General features: G+C 44.8%; 1 protein-coding gene across 1 annotated transcript in view; it reads left to right on the top strand.

Moving 5' to 3' along the window:
• The window catches only part of FOXO3 (forkhead box O3), a 163841-nt gene extending 163624 nt beyond the window's left edge, over window positions 1–217 (top strand). The window contains exon 3 of the mRNA XM_060237906.1: window positions 184–217. The gene's annotated coding sequence lies outside the window, so the exon portion shown is untranslated. The remainder of the gene's footprint in view (window positions 1–183) is intronic.
• The last annotated feature ends 17557 nt before the right edge of the window (window positions 218–17774 follow it).

The raw sequence follows: 17774 nt of genomic DNA on the forward strand, positions 1-17774 counted from the left end.
ACTTTCCTTATGCCACTCTTCATGCCCTCAGAATTGCACAAATCTTAAATATATTTTAGGATAGCAAGTGGAGGCTTCCACAACAAAACACTGTACTATCAGTAGGCCAGGGTTTACAATAATCTAATCTTGATCAGTTGCCAATTCACTGATATTATTTACCCTTTTCTTTTTTTTTTCCAGGCCCTTATACTGACATGAGAATGAAAGAAAGAAAAACAACCCTTTGCCAAATCAACTGTCAACAAGTGGACAGAGATACCGTTTACAGCTTATAACCTTTGTGAATCCTGTATTATTTTCCTAATGAAACAGAGACTGTTAAGAAGCCCCAGAATCTGATTGACAAACTGCCTTTTCTGGAACTCAATGCATTCTTGAAGTATGCAAAATCTTCCTATAGTGGGATGGGCAAGCACCAATTTGTGGATACCACATTCAGCCACCATCCTGCTTCAGAACACACTGTGCAGCCTTTAGGATAGTTTCTTTGTCAAACAATATATGGTGTTCCAGTATGTCACTGGGTTGCAGAATGCTTTTGGTTGGCTTTTGTTTTCTTTTGCCCAAAGTTTACCCCACCCCTACTCACCCTCTCTAAGGTGGTTCCCCTGCCCTGTGAAATGCATCAGTTGTTCTTTTTTCTCTTTTTACATGCTGATCCCTCAAGTACAATATAGTATATGCACAATGAAAAACTAAATCAATTTCAGTAGACCAATACCACTTGAATGCTGCAGCCTTTATAGGATCACCAAGTGATTGGATTCTAGAAGTAGTTTATGGAAGGGTTATAATGTTTTTGGTTTGGTTCCCCCCCACCCCGGTTGGTTGATCTGACTCAGATCCTGCAACTCCCAAGTAAGTCTTTTCCTAAATGTCAGGGTATACCTTCTGTTTATTCTCAGCACCAGGAAGGTGGATTTTACCTCACAAAATTAGCCACCATCAGTGCTGCATCCTTGCCAGTGTTGAAAAGGTATAAGGAGAAGGCCATTTCATAGTGTTAGTCACAAACTAACTTGCTGTTGGTCAGATTAAGCCTAGCCTTGTGTGTTGTGCTAGCATGTTCTGTCCAAACAGCCACAATGAATTTTTTCATTTGCCTGGATGGCTTAGCAACTGGATGGTATGCAAATGATTAAGTGAAGCTGCACAGTTGATCACACCAAACAATTTGACCATAACCATCTAGAAGGCAACAATTTGCTTTCCAATAATAATAGTAATAATAATAAAGTATAAAAAAAAAGTGTAGACTTACTGAATTTTTAAAAAGTTTTATGTATACACATCATCCAGAACTTGGGTGATTTATTACATTGGTTATTTTTACATCCTCTCCTTGACTGGTCTTTCCTTCTTATGAATGTGTCACTGAAATCTGGGAGGAGAAGCTGAGGAGGTGGCAGGAAGGAGAGGCAAGGGAGGTCAAACCATACAGACAGCTTTTCATAGGAGCGTAGACTGTAATTGGATAAATTCCACTGAAAAGAAAATAGTTTTTATATATTTTGCTTATATGGGTTTCTTTTGTAAATTTTAATAGTAATGACGAACAACAGTGATGGTGCTGTGCAGATCCTCTCTTCTGATTATTTTTTACTGGCATCTCTTTTTTGTGGGGAAAGGGGCGAAGAGACACAGAAGGAAAACCCAGTGGTACATTTTAAATTTTAAAAAATGGAGTGAAGACACTTTGGCTAGGACAATGTATACGTTTCTCGCCAGAGTGATATATGAAGATGTTTTTCTCGGCATAAAGACATAATGCATATAAATATATAAATATATTTTATTATGTACAGAAACAGATCATTATGCATGAGTGTTAGGAGAACAGACTAGCATTTTAACCCAAAGTTTCAGTGCATGAGTTTTCACTGGCACATGAACCATGTACAATGTGGTGCAACTCCCCTTCAGCAACTACATGCAAGTGTGTGTGTACCCATAGACACACACAATCACGCACACACACATCTGTGGGCCCCATATTGCTCCTTCTTTTCCAACTCTCTGAGGTAAACTTCGTGAAATCACAGCTCCTAGTGTGATGGAAGTTTTGTTTTGTACTGTAGCCTCTTCATGCTCGTACTATGCTATTCTATAGATGAACACGTGAACTCCATCATGCAGTTCATAAATGAATTATCTGTGCTGTTGTGATTCTAAATAGATTATAGAACATAAACTTTCCAGTCAAGATTTTTATCATTAAAAATACTATTTTTTTAATAATGAAGGTGGTGTATTTGTCAATGGCAGGGTCTAGTTTATCATATTTCTTTAATCAGAAGTAGCCAATGTTTTCATTTGCTCTCCGCATTGGAAAGGGCTTCCCCAAGAGGAAAACACTATATGAAAACATCATCTCTGACCCAGGGATCTAGGAAAGGTGTCAGTTTATTTAGAGAAACTCTGATATAGGTACCTATTACCAAAGCTAGTTAAGAATTTGCTTATTTGCCTTCACTACATAAGAGTATCTGGTACATCATCAAATGTGAATTCAGCTGACAATGTCATTTTTTTGTTTTTTGTTGCTGTTCTCAGCAATGTATTTGGTGACTGACTGTGTATTTTATTTTATGTCTTTCTTCCCTCCCCAGGAAATCTGTGCACAAAAAAAAATCTGGTACACAGCAGGTTTTATGGTTTCCTCACTTTTGCTTCTGTTAAGCTTCCATTTAAAGGTGTAGTCTTTCAGGGAGACAATGTAGAAGAAGATTGTCTCTTTTGCAAGCTTTAATTTTATCTAGGTGATTCAGTTATATAAAGTGTAGACATGATAGGTGCAATCCAGCCAAAGTTTAGCACTTTCTAAGTCCCACTGGTTTTCATGGGAAAGAATTGTCCTTGTTGACCTCTGCCTGCAACATCAGAGGGGTTCTAAAGCTGCAATCCTGTGCATACTCAGCTGGGAATAAAGCCCCCTGACATCAGTGGGATTTATGAATAAACATGTTCTGGATCAGGTTTCACGTCTGCAACCCTAAATGCAACTAGTAGAGAGCAAGGCCCCTTCACTGATCCAGCAGGGCTCTTATTCTATTCACTACTATGTAAAAAGTCCACTCAAGTGGCTGAGCTTGGTTCAGTCCACATGGCTAGGCTTCCTTGTATGTTTAGAAGTATGCAGACTTCCCTAGAAGATAAGACATTACTTTTAAGTTGTGTAAACATGCATGGAAGCTCAACCATGTAGACCAAAATCACATTCCCAAGAGTGCTGTGGGAGTTATCCTGTTGGTGAAGACAACTGTGTCACCCCAGGGTATGTGTAAAGGAGCTGTATATCTAAGAAAACAGGAGATCATATCACAAACCAGTTAAAGGCAATTTGGTTTTCTTTTGGGTTATATACATCTACTTGGTAAATTAAGGATGGTGCATTCCATGGGCACAAGGTGCTCCCCCCCCCGGCAAAAGGCTCTTCTGCTAGCAGGATGCGTCTTTAACATACCTTATGCCAGTGGAATACACTCAGCCTTTCACTGAGCAGAGTGTAGGATACAACTAATTTATTCCAGTAGTATAAATTCAGTGTCTAGAACATCATGCTAATAAAATAAGGGTTTAATGTAGCCATATGGGATGTAGTCCCACCAACTTTACACACACTGCAGCCTAATCCTGTGTATAGTTCCTCAGAGGTTATATCTCCTAATAGAGTATTGCATTCATCTCCTAATTATAGAAGTATAAATCTGGAAAGAGATTGTCAATGTATATCGGTTGATCTTCGTGGTCTCTGTGCATCACATTGTTGGGATTAGGCGCCAGCGCCGATCTCGATTGGTAAACTTAAAAGCTGTGGATTTCTGCGCCCTCGCCTCAGTGCGCGTGCCCAGAAGCCCCACTGAGCATGCCCACCGAGGCAGGGGCGGACATCCCACCAGTTCTCTTCTGACCGCCGCTAAGATCAGTCGATCACTCTTCCCTCCAGTCTGTGAACTTTCATTTCTGCTAGATTCTGCTAGATTTCTCCACTACTTAGTTTTCATTTATAACAGTAAATTATGTTATTCTTTTTTTCCTTTCCGGGAACGTCTCCACTTCCCACGGGAGAGCGGGGAGGAAAGAACTTTTTCCCGCCTTTTCCCCCCTCCCCCCCCCCCCATTTGTATGGAAAGACGCTGGGGATTTTTCAAAAGGTGTACCGAGTGCGGGAGTAAAATCGCCCCACCGGACGGCCACACACTGTGCCTACTGTGCCTTGGAGAACTTCACAGGAGGGACTCATGCACGCACTGTGCTAAATTCTCGAAGCAGACCAAGAAAAACAGAGCAGCCTGCCTCACAGCGACCCTGATGGAACAGGCACTGTCCCTGCGAAGAACGTCTTCGCTAACGTCGACAGATCACACTCAAACCGACCAACCGATCCCAACTACCGGATTGGCGGCTTCGAAAATGGTCGATACCAATTGCTCCCCTTTCGATGCCGACCACCCTTATAAACGGACGGGCTTGGCTCCCAGGTCAGAGTTCTCTACGCCTGCAAAAAAGCACAAAGAGGATAAGGGGTCTCACTTGGAGAAGAGGAAGAAGGAAACAAAGAAGCTGAAACACAGGAGCAAACCTGTCTCTCCATCCTCTCCGGCATCACCATCGGACCCGACAGCACTGATCATTCCCCCATTGAAACCTTTTGCTTTGCCAGGTAGTCGGCCAAGCCCTCCAATACTCACCTCGATGTCCACACAACTCGTGATGCCTTTGGACTCCGATTGCGATATCGACATCATGCAGCACTCCGGTACCGAGGGTAGCCCCTCTGATCTGTCACATACAGCAGCTAAAACACCTCGACCCCAAACCCCTTCTCCTCGAGGCCGATCGAAGGAACCACAGAGGGATCGATCTCCATTGAGCCGCTTTCCAAGATATAGAGCCAGGGACGACTCTCCATCTCACCGTCTACCACCACTGATCCCATGGGATCAACGTCAATGTCAGTACTTATACGGGGCATACCCAATGCACTCGGCTTTCCCTTGGCTTCCTCCACGTCAAATGGACTGGGACCAATATTCAGAAGCCTCCTGTCGATCCCAAACCTCCTTCAGACCACCAAGGCGGGTCCCATCTGCGTCGTTATCCAGACCACCTGACGCCGACTTGAATCGACAACACAGAACCGTACACCAAGGACCTATCGAGCAGGTCCCCAAGACTACAACACCGGAACCCGTGTTGGCCCCAACGCTGCATCTTTCAGATCCTTCTGACTCTCCTGAGGGTTCCCCGAGGTCGGAGGAAATGTCGATACCGGAAGATCCAGAAACATTTTTCTCGCCAGAAGAACTTTCTCCCTCTCAGAAAGTAGCCGAGGAACAACCTATTTCCCCGTCAGAGGATTTGAAATCCTATGGAGACCTGATCAAACGTATGGCACAATCTCTGTCCCTACCTACAGTTCAACCACAACCCATCATTACAGACACCGTCTTTGACATTGTACAAATGGACACGTCTACAGCAGTGACCCTGCCTCTTACTACTGTTATGCTCCACACTGCCAAATCCTCTTGGGAAAAACCAGCTTCTACCCCTATCTCCTCCCACAGATTGGACCACATGTACCGAATTCAAGAATCCAGTGCAGACTTTCTCTTCTCCCATCCCAAGCCCAACTCTGTGGTGGTTTCTTCATCATCAAAAGCGAGGAAGACTCACTCTTCTCCCCCCGACAAGGAAGGGAAGAAACTGGATAACTTAGGACGACGTTTCTATTCTGCCGGATCACTGGGCATCAAAATGGCCAACTATTCCGCATGCATGGGACGTTACCAATATGCCCTTTGGGAGCAACTATCCAGCATATTACCAGATCTCTCTGAACAGAGTAGATCTGCTATCAAGAAGATCCAAAGAGAAGGTATGACCCTAGCCAAACAACAACTGAATTCATCCGAGCACTCTGGCGACATCTGTGCTAAGACCGTAACTACAGCCATTACCCTGAGATGGCACTCTTGGCTTCGATCTACGGTTCTTCAATCTGACACACAGGCTTACGTGGAAGACTTACCTTTTGATGGCAATGGCCTCTTCAGCTCCAACACCGATTCCGTTCTGCAAGAAATGAATAAAAGTATTAGAACCTCCAGAAACCTAGGAGTCCCTTCTTCATCACGCCCCCAAAACAAACACCCATGGTCTAAACCATGGAATAAAAAGCCATACTCAAAACCACCGATGGAATTTTTATTAATTTTAGAATTTTAATAGACTTTTAATTAAATTGTTACTTAGTTTTTATTTAAATACCTTGTATAACTAATGTATTGATTGTGTTGTTAGCTGCCCTGAGCCTGCTCCAGCGGGGAGGGCGGGATATAAATAAAAATTGATGATGATGATGATGATGATGATGATGATGATGATGATGATGATGATGATGATGGAATAACCGTGACATCCCAAGGGTGCAACAACTTTCTCCAAACCAACCTATGGCTCAAAATCCAAATATTCTACTACATCCTCTCAGTCATCGCGTCAGAAGGGTCCTAGACAGCCTAAACAGGGGCTTCGGCTGCCTTTTCCTCCCTGGCCCCCCTTTCTACTCACCTTCTTCGGACCATACCTGCCTTTTCCTATTTCTCCAGGCGTGGTCCAAAATAACTTCAGATCAATGGGTTCTGATCAATCCGTCAGGGTTATGCGATCCAATTTCTTCAAAGACTACCCACTCTGACCTTTGTCTCCACCACCTCCTCCCTCACATTACAGGAAGAGGTTCAGTCACTTCTCCTCAAACAAGCCATAGAACAGGTTCCCTTGAACCAACTGGGACTCGGGTTCTACTTCTGCTATTTCACGGTCCCAAAGTGGGACGGAGGTCTTTGGCCAATCATGGACCTTTGAGCCCTCAACCTGTTCATCACCTACCACAAATTCAGAATGACCTCACTACCCAACATTCTCCCTCTTCTCAATCGAGGGGTTTGAATGGCCACACTAGATTCACAGGACACTTACTTACCAATCCCACAGGAAATATCTACGATTTACCATTGGAACAACCCATTTTCAATACTGAACCCTACCATTCGGGATCTCTACAGCCCCCAGAGTCTTCACAAAGAAGATGGTGGTCATTGCAGCCCATTTGAGACTACAGGGTATCACACTATTCCCGTACATAGACAATTGGCTTCTAGTTGAGTCCAGATCTCGCCTCTTGCAACACATCTCCATCACCCACACTCTTTTACAAGAGCTGGGACTGCAAATCAATCAGAAAAAATCTCACCTTCAACCCTCCCAGAGGGTACAGTTCATAGGAGCCATAATAGACACTCTTTCCTGCAAGACCTTCCTACCACCAAAGCGAGCAGGACATTGTCTCTGGTACAAGTTTTTCTGCACAACCCTACAGTCACAGCTCATCAGGTCCAACGTCTCTTGAGACTCATGGCGGCCACCACTTCAGTTCTTGTCTTTGCCAGACTCCATATTTTGCAACTGTGGTTCCTCAGGCACTTCAGGTGCAACTTCGACTCCCCATCACGTCAGATGACCATTCCCCCGGAAGTACTCTTCTCCCTCACTTGGTGGCAACAACATTATCATTTGCTGGAAGGAGTCCATTTCCACAAGCCATCCCCTTCAATCACTGTAACCACCACCGCATCTCTATGGGGCTGGGGAGTGCACGTGAATGGCCTCTGTTTGGGGAACAAGTGGCCCGAACACCATGCACATCACTACATAAACTTTTTAGAACTGTTAGCGATTCACCATGCCATCCATTCCTTTCAGCCATTAATTATGGACAGGACGGTGGCCATTCTGACAGACAACACAACCGCTATGTCCTATATAAACAGACAGGGGGGCACAGTCTCTCACAAACTGTGTCTACTAGCTCTGAACCATATGGGAGACTTGCAAAACTATGGGCTCCATGTTGATGGCGTTGATGTCCTTCCGGGGGACCAGAATGGCCAAGCGGACCTCCTCAGTCGAGGGGGAGCATCCTTCCACGAATGGGAACTCAACTGGGAGTTCCTACAGCCCATCTTCCTGGACTGGGCACCCCGGAGATAGACGTGTTCGCCACTCGCAGCAACAGGAAATGCCAATTTTTCTGCTGCAGCGGAGGGGTGGACCCCCTGTCCATGGGAGATGTTCTTCTCTTTCTGTGGCATCAGCGTCATGTTTACCTGTTTCCCTCCCATTCTCTTGATCACCAGAGTGGTACAGAAGATATCAAGGGAGCGACGGAGGGGGATCCTCATCACTCCTTGGTGGCCCAGACAACATTGGTTTTCCCTGATCCTCCGCCTGTCCAGGGGAATCTTCCGTCAGCTTCCTCCAGTCACGGATCTCCTCACCCACCAGGGTCGGGTGGTACATCACAATGTACCTCATCTGAAATTGACAGCATGGCGCCTGCAGTGAATGAGTTATCCGACAGGGCTCAGTACATCCTCCTGAATAGCAGAAAGCCATCCACTCGCAAGTCGTATGCCTATAAATGGTCGTGATTCGTTCAGTTCGCTACTGCTCTTTCCCTCTATCCACCTTCAACAGGCTTATCCTCCATATTCGACTTTCTTCTCTCTCTGTTGGACAAGGGTTTATCCGTCTCGTCCCCACGTGTGTATCTGGCTGCCATTTCTGCCAGCCACTCTCAGATTGATGGACACTCTGTCTTTACCCATCCTAATACAAAGGAATTCCTCAGGGGCCTTACCAGGCTGTATCCTCCTACCAGGCAACCTGTCCCGGCATGGGACCTATCCTTGGTTCTTCACATGCTCTCTGGGAAGCCCTTCGAGCCCATGGTGACTTGCTCCCTCCAACTCTTGTCATGGAAGATGGCCTTCCTGGTGGCGATTACATCGGCACGGAGGGTGGGTGAGCTTATAGCACTACGATGCAACACCCCATACCTTCGTTTCACTGATGAAGGCATCTTGCTTTGTCCAGACATCACCTTCCTTCCCAAGGTGATTTCCACCTTTCACCTAAATACTGAGATTTATCTGCCTGTGTATTTTCAGAATCCAGTTAATGTCTGAACAGAGACTGCATGCCTTGGACGTGAAACGAGCATTATCCTTCTACCTTCATCGGTCAAGTCCTTCTCTGAAGGATTCCAGACTTTTTGTTTCCTACTCTCCCACTTCTTTGGGGCAACGAATCGAATCCCAGAGACTCTCTAAATGGCTGACTGAAACCATAAGACTTTGTTACCTATTGGGCAAGAGACCTCTCCCAGGTCCTATCCGAGCCCATTCTACTCGAGCCATGGCTACATCTGCGGCCTTCATGAAGGGCGTTCCCCTTCAGGACATTTGCAGAGCTGCCACCTGGTCCTCCCCGCATACCTTTGTCAAGCATTATGCGCTGGACCTGCATCTACGTCAGTATACGTCGGTGGGCCGTGCTGTTCTGCAGTCTCTTACCTGCTGATGGACCATTGCAGCCTCCTCCAGGTAGGCTTTTGTGGCTTGCTAATCTTCCAACAGTGTGATGCACAGAGACCACGAAGAAGATTAACAGGTTCCTTACCTGTAACCGATGAACTTTGAGTGGTCATCTGTGCAGTCACACTACCCGCCCTCCTTCCCCTCTGCTGCCGGTCCATCTGAGATCATGCAGCGGTCAGAAGGAACTGGTGGGATGTCCGCCCCTGCCTCGGTGGGCATGCGCACTGAAGCGAGGACATGGAAATCCGCAGCTTTTAAGTTTACTGATCGAGATCGGCGCTAGCGCCTAATCCCAACAGTGTGACTGCACAGATGACCACTCGAAGATCATCAGTTACAGGTAAGCAACCTGTTTTTCTGCCTCAGTTGTTCAATAGCTGATTTCCAAAATACACAATCCTTAACTGGGAGCATGATTAAGGAACATTCCTGATTAGGCAACTTCCCAGAGCCTAGTTCCAGTTTAGAGACTGAAGTAGTCTCTGTGCTTTCTTTGTTATCCTTCAATGGCCATGGAATCAATTGCTTTCTCAAACCTGCCTCTCTTAGAAGGCATCTACAGCAATGGTATATGCAAAGGCATGAAGGAAATAGGTGCTCAGTGAAATCAAGTACCTGAATAGTCATCTCCCAGTTATTGTGCCAAGTAGTCAGTTGTCTTTCTAAAATCAAAGACAAATGTAACTGGTTGGCAGCTACCCAGAATAAAACTTTGTTGGTCTTAAATGTGCCACTGGAGTCAAACTTTGTTCTGCTACTTGGTAATATGACTGCATTCTTGGGCTGCACATTTCAAACCACTTCTTCTGAAGTAGTCCTGGAGTTCTTGCATTGACAAGTGATTTGAATTTCCCAGTCCTGCAAACACCACACAAGGGCATAGTTGTGAACATCGCTGAATACTCCCATCCTAAATCCCAAACAGCATTCAAGCATGAAATATTGCCCTGAAATTAATACACTAGCCCTGTGTTTACATTGTTGGGTATATGATCATTGTCAATATCTGTGAACAACCTCTGTCACTCTAATGACTCTATAGGCAATTTTACAGATTTGTTGAAATATTTGTGGGACTGTACTTTTAGTATAGAATTAGGTAAGTAGTTCCAGTCACTTCTGTTGAATACCAATTTGGCACAGATTTACAGACTATTTTCTTTAAATGTCTGTTGAGTACATAGTATCCTGTTTTTAACTCACTGAATATTTCTTATTTGATTTCTGTCTCATGAATTAATTTCTCTGATAATAGGTTACCAGGCTATTGCCTATCATAAGACTGTTTTCAAAAACTAAATGTTAGAACATTTATCTCTTGGAAATTATGTCATTGCTTGGCAACCAACCTTCTTTCAGTAGTTTCTGTTCACGATGTCTATCAGAACTACCAGCAGATGTGAATGGGGACCAGATACTTTTATTTACTATGGGGTGGGAATGGGAAATGTATTGTACATTTTGGTTTCACGTGTGAAACTTTTTTTACCAAAAAAAGTTGCATGAATGAACAAATATGTATACAGTATCTGTAAAACTGTCTTATCTGGGTTCTTTATTTCACTGTCAAACCACATGCTTTTGAAAGAATATTCCATCCACTGCCTTAGCGCATGGCCATCTTTCCTAAGAGGTACATGATTTTTACTTTTCTTATGAGCTACCTTGCAGTTTCATTAAAAAGCCAGCACTGTTGTTAACTAAGGCTTTTGTGGAAACCAGTTGCTGACATGGGTGAATATACTACCTTGTTACATAATGATTGGAAGTCAGTTTGATTTGGAAATCTTCCCCATTTGCAAATGAAATAGCAGTGCAGCGCTTAACTCCACTTGATGTTAGTAGACATTGCCTTGTGTATTCCATTCTCAATTGTAATCTAGTTTGTAAAAGAAATGGTGACGCATGTAAATAAAGCATTATGGCTCTCTATGCGGAAGATGCAGGTCCACTTTTCTTTCATTATTTTATCCTTGTAAAGTTGTTTTGAAACTAGATGTCTTAAGGAGAAAATAATAAATGTATTAGATTATTTTGAAATTTGAGCTGAGACTATCTAGTAAATTTTTAAACCATCATATCTCCAGGGTTAGGATAGCTCCCTTTCCCAGTTCCCCAGAACTGCCCTGTGAGGTAGGTTAAGCTGAGAGAGAGTGCTGGCTCATGGTCACCCAACAGGCTCCATAGCTGAGTGGGGATTTAAAATCAAGTTTTACCAGCAGCCCTAAGTCGACTATTTAATCACTGCCTTGATCTCACAGGTCCTAATCATGCACTCAAACTTCTACACCACATTGTTTTTTCTTTTTAGAATATTTTTCAGTATTCCCCTGCATTAAGCCCATCCTGTCAGTAGAAAGTGAAGAAGTCACAAAAAAAGACTGCCCTTTGCTATATTTTCTTTGTTTACTTTTTAAAGTAATTTTCTTTGTTAACTTTTTAACGTAATGTACATTTTGCAGGATGGGAATGTGGAACAATGTGGTATGAACCAACAGACAGAGCCATTGGCTTTGTCTCAAGTTCATGTATCAATTCAATCTGTAATTTTGCACTCAGTGCATACGGCCAATGGCTGCCTCCTCCAGATCTCAGTTAAGAGTTCTGTCTGCCCCGTGGCGCAGTGTTAAAGCTGCAGTATTGCAGTCCTAAACTCTGCTTATGACCTAAGTTCAATCCCCAGCGGAAGCTGGGTTTTCAGGTAGCCAGCTTGAGGTTGACTCAGCCGTCCATCCTTTCGAGGTTGGTAAAATGAGTACCCAGCTTGCTAGGGGGAAAGTGTAGATGACTGGGGAAGACAATGGCAACCCACCCCATAAAAAGTCTGCCATGAAAACATTGTGAGAGCAACGTCACCCCAGAGTCTGAAATGACTGGTGCTTGCACAGGGGACCTTTCCTTTCCTGCTCTGATGGACTCAACACAAAAGAGACTTTCCTCTTGATTCCCCTGAGTTTTATCACCTCTTTTCCCTCCCATTCACTGACCAGGTCAGTGAAGCTTTTCCTGAAGTTCCCTGAAATTTCCTTCCTGAAGTCTCTCTAGTATTTAATTCCTTCAAATCTCTATTTCCTTCTTAGGAGAACTTGACGCACTCATTGCCTCTCCTATATCTTAGCATTTGTATGAAGGTGCCGTGAGGTAAGTCTGGAAAACAATTGAACTGGCTTCCCCTCTTCCTCCTTGCTCTATGCCCGGAGAGGGAAAAACTTTTAAGCTCAGTGCTCAGTGTGAAGGTTTTACTAATTTCAAACCTCCAAAGAAAAAATGCATTTATTTGCAAAAAGTAAGAAAGAGTGTCAACTGAGAAATCCTTGCTTCAAATTTCACCTCAGCTGTGAACTCACTAGATGGCCTAAAGCAAGTTGTTGCTGTGCCCCAGCTCCAGTTTGCAATATAGAAATAATATCATACTGGGCTACCTTGCAGAGTTGTTATATGACTGTAGAAGTAATGTTTGGGAAACATTTTGGACACTTCAAAGGTGCTATATCAATGTTGTAGGCACACTCCAGCCCTATCTCAGCAGAAATTGGCATAGGGCTCTATGGAGCCCCATTTCCTTCTGCTCCTTTCCAGGCCAACTTTGGGTCTATGTGGTCTGCAGTGTACTAACTAGCCATTGAATAGGTGGTGGCCCTATCCATGCTGCCTTGCATTCACCCAGTCAACATTCTTGCTCAGTCAGGGGAAAGCAGAGATGGAAGGTGGGGTGTGCAATAATTTGAGCTGTATGTTGATCTGGTCTTTACGCATGCTTGAAGCTGCACACAGCAATGAAATATGCCTTAAGTATTAGTAGTGACCAGCTAAAAATCTGCGAGGAATCATGGATGGGAGCAACATTTGGGAAATCCCACCACACCCCTCAAAATTTCAATAAGCTCTGGGGCTCAGTAAGCTCTGAGGAGCTTGAGCAGGCTAGCAGCCCATTTGATCACCTTTAACTGACACACAGCTGCTCTTGACATTTCTGCCCCTCAGAAGCATTTTCCAACCTTTTCAAGTTGGTGTTTTCTTTTGGTTAATTTGCATATTCATATCTTTTGCATCCCTGAGGAGTCTCTCCCAAGTGTGTAGTGACCCCCGTCTTGTCTATGGGTCACCCACATTACAACCAGCCAATTTATAACTAGATAGAGACTAATTTCACACTAGGCTTCTTCCAATTAGAGAGCCCTTTTGCTGCCAGGGCTTCTCTCAGTTTTTGCATAAGCTGCCGCGGAGCACCACTTTCCCGCTGCAAGCAAGATCCTCTTACAAGCAGTTTCTGCTTGCCACAGGAGAGTGGTGCACCAACTCCCAGCTCTGTGGCAGCTTGTGTGAAAACTAAGAGAAGCACCGGGGGCAAAAGGGCTCTCCACTGGGACAAGCTGTAGTGTGAAATCGATAAGATAGTTTTTGTTATTTTTAAGACCTAGTCTCCTCATGGGTGGTAATAAGGGCCTAAATGAATAAAAACAAGTGTCCTGACAGATCATCAATACCCAGCCTAAACCCCTGGACCTAGAACCCAAAATTTGGGGAGTGAATTTTCTTCCATGACATCAATGCCCAATAAGAAGGAATTTTTAGAAATTCAACTCCTGTATGGGTGAAAAGGGGTAAAATGTGTTTTCCCAATGGGATAAAGCTTTGCTGTGTGCCTGGCTGCCTGTTTCCACCACCCCCTTCTCTGCTTAGTCAGGTGTGGAGCTCTGTGTTCTGAGGCAGCAATCAGTTAACAGAGACCACAGAAAGTTGAACAAGGTGTCCTGACTGACTCATCAATGCCAAGCCCAAACCCCTGGACCTGTGTAATAACACTACTGCTGCGAAGAAGATAGGGGTGCCAACTCCAGGTTGGGAAATTCCTGGAGATTTGAGGGGTGGAGCATGCAGCGCCAGAGCCAGACATTTTAGCACTGTAGATAAGCCCCCCCCAATGCCCCCACAAGCTTTCTGCCCTCCATCTGATCTCTCTGAGCCCTGGATCCCACCGAGCCCAGGAGGAAATAAGAACATGGAGGAGAAAGCCCAGAGCCACCAGCTATCTTGGGGGGTTGAGGAGGGCTTTTCCCAACTGTTCTTTTTTCCTGCAGAGAAAAGCAAGTTTGATTCAGCTGGCCAATCATCAGCCCACTTTCCAAGGGCCCCCTTCTCAGAGCTGTTGATGCCTGGTGGGGTGGGCCTCTGAGGGTCAAGGGAGACACTGATGATGCTGCCAGCCCACTGGCCCTTGCCACCGGGCACCCGGCTCACCTGCAGTGATGCCCACAGGCTCAGCTTCTCAGTATAGTAGACCAGCACTGGCCAATGTACGTTCAGCTTCAGGAACTGGAGGCTCCAGTGCTCACTCACTGTCTCCTCCTGCCAAGCAGCAGAGCCCTGGAAGGGAGTGAGGGTGCCATCCCCAGGCCAACCCGCCCTGCCTGACTGACTGACCTGCTTGAGGAGGAGGCTGGCGGTACACAGGTTGCACAGGAACTTGCTGCATCAGTGCTGGTGGCGCAGGTCAACTTCCTGCTACTAGGCCAGGCGTGGGCATGGCTCCTCCTCCAACTGCTGCTGCTGCAGCTCCTCCCACACCAACACAAAGTCTGCAGGGGAGGATGGGCTAGCGGCAGCAGCAGAAGGGTCAGAGCAAGAGGGTGGTGGTGCAGGCCCAGCAAGGACCCCCTCTCCTGCCCTCACCCACTGTTCTTGGTCCACCTATATCGAAAGAGGTTGGGGCCACTGGCACTGCATCCTTTGCAGCCCAGCATGCAGAGGGGCTGCTTGTCGACTGGGCTGCCTTAGTTGCAGGCACCGACTTTTGACATTGGAGGCAGCTGGAGGATGTGCCAAGGAGGTTCAGGGAGCCTTCCTATGGCCAGGCAGGTAGGGGGAGGGGGTGCCCACCGCCCCTGTGGCCAGGTTGGCGCCCTAGTTGGCCGCCTACCTGGCCTACTTGGCTGCGCCAGCCTTGGGAGCATGGAGAGGGTGGGGTTTGAGGAGGGGTGGGTCCTCAGATAAGTACAATGTCATAGATTCCACCCTCCAGACCAGTCACTTCTTCCTGGGGAACCATTGTTGCCAGGATCCAGGTAAGGGCTGGAGATTATTCTGAATTGCAACTGCTCTCCAGATGGCAGCGATCAGCTCCCCTGGAGAAAATGTGCTGCTTGAAGGGCACTTGGTGTGATTAGTAGACTGATCAAGGCCACCAAGTACTACACCGTCTTTCAGTTCACACTGAAATTAGAAGCTTGATGCTGTGATTAGAGAATGTAGAATGGGGTTCTTAAATAATTGAGCTGTTAAACTGAAGAAAGAATTGAAATGTCATCAAAATCTAGAGAGATGTCTTTTAAGAAAGTGGCTGCGTTGAATCAACGTTCCTCAGGAGCACCCACTTTGTGAGTTCCAGTTGGACTATTTCCACGTTTGAACTTATATTTATTCATTTGGAGATTGGGGGGGGGGAGTTTCTGTCACTTTAAAAGGTCTTAGCACTTCTGACCTTTATCATTATTGTATTGTTTAATTTGTGTTGTACACGACTCTTGTAATATATATTTTTACAACTTGAAAGACGGTATATTACTTGGTGGCTTTGATCAGCTCCCCTGGAGAAAATGGCTGCTTTGCAGGTGAAACTGTGTAATTATACCCTGCTGAGTCTGCTTGCTTCCTGCTTTGGTCCACACCATGAGTTCAGACCACTCATAGACTTTCAGATGAACCTACCTCACAGGGTTATTGTGCAGATCAAAAGGAGAAGTCAGCTCTAACCCAGAATAGGCATTTTTCATAACAGTCAGTATGGCAATTGAGTTTCTAAATCTTTCAAAACCAAAACACCCCTCCTACCTAAAACAAAACAAAACAAAAAATTAAAGATAGTAAAAAGCCATAGCAAAGCATGGGTTTTGGGCTAATGTAGGATAGTTCTAAAACCAGTGGGTGTGGGTAGTTTTTTTATTCTAAATCAATCCAATATATCACTTGCAATGCCTTACAAAGGGAGTAATATATTTCTTTTTCCTACTAAGAATGTTTCCAACTGCACCTGAATTTGAATGTGTTCTTTGTGAGTAATCTGACCACAGCCCCTTGATTTGTGAGGACGGGTGAGATTAAGTTTCACCTCTGTGAATACCATCGTCAAATTCAAAGTTAAGACAAGCAATAGTTTGGATTGCTAGCTAAACCACATTTAGCAGGTGCGGTTGAGTATGATTTTTCAATGTAAGCCATAGTTAGGTCTAAGCATTTATTTTTGCAAGGAGGGTAAGAAAGACATTTTAAACAGGACTTTTTTGTTGTTGAAAAAGCCCAGCAGGAACTCATTTGCGTATTAGGGCACACCCCTTGATGCCAAGCTGTTCCTGTGTGTTCCTGCTTTTTTTAAAAAAAGCCCTGATTTTAAAAAATGGTATTGTGGTTATAGAAGCAAAGCCAAATTTTACTTCCTTCTGATGCTCCAGGTTTTGTTTGGAGGTTTTTTTGCAATGAGCCCTGCTTGATAATTCTCCATGGTTTTGAAATGGTGCTCTTAGAGCTCTGTACAATGTCATTGTCTGCACAATATATATGCAGCAAGGAACCATGCATGTTAAAAATGGGGCATTTCAGTACAGACAAAACATCAACAAGAAGCCACCCTTAGGGGCAAACTAAATGAGAATATCTTGTAATAAGTTGGATCCATGTACCTGGATGAGACTCACTTTTGCCACAGCCACAGCCATACAGCAGCTGCAAGGAAGGTCATTTTAAAAGTCTGCATGGTAAGAACATAAGAACATAAGAGAAGCCATGTTAGATCAGGCCAATGGCCCATCCAGTCCAACATTCTGTGTCACACAGTGGCCAAATATATATATATATACACACACACACACACACTGTGGCTAATAGCCACTGATGGACCTCTGCTCCATATTTTTATCTAACCCCCTCTTGAAGGTGGCCATGCTTGTGGCCGCCACCACCTCCTGTGGCAGTGAATTCCACATGTTAATCACCCTTTGGGTGAAGAAGTACTTCCTTTTATCCGTTTTAACCTGTCTGCTCAGCAATTTCATCGAATGCCCACGAGTTCTCGTATTGTGAGAAAGGGAGAAAAGTACTTCTTTCTCTACTTTCTCCATCCCATGCATTATCTTGTAAACCTCTATCATGTCACCCCTCAGTCGACGTTTCTCCAAGCTAAAGAGCCCTAAGCGTTTCAACCTTTCTTCATAGGGAAGGTGTTCCAGCCCTTTAATCATTCTAGTTGCCCTTTTCTGAACTTTCTCCAATGCTATAATATCCTTTTTGAGGTGCGGCGACCAGAACTGCACACAGTACTCCAAATGAGAC

The sequence above is a fragment of the Heteronotia binoei genome, chromosome 1 (genome assembly GCF_032191835.1).
Source record: "Heteronotia binoei isolate CCM8104 ecotype False Entrance Well chromosome 1, APGP_CSIRO_Hbin_v1, whole genome shotgun sequence".
Lineage (NCBI taxonomy): Eukaryota > Metazoa > Chordata > Lepidosauria > Squamata > Gekkonidae > Heteronotia > Heteronotia binoei.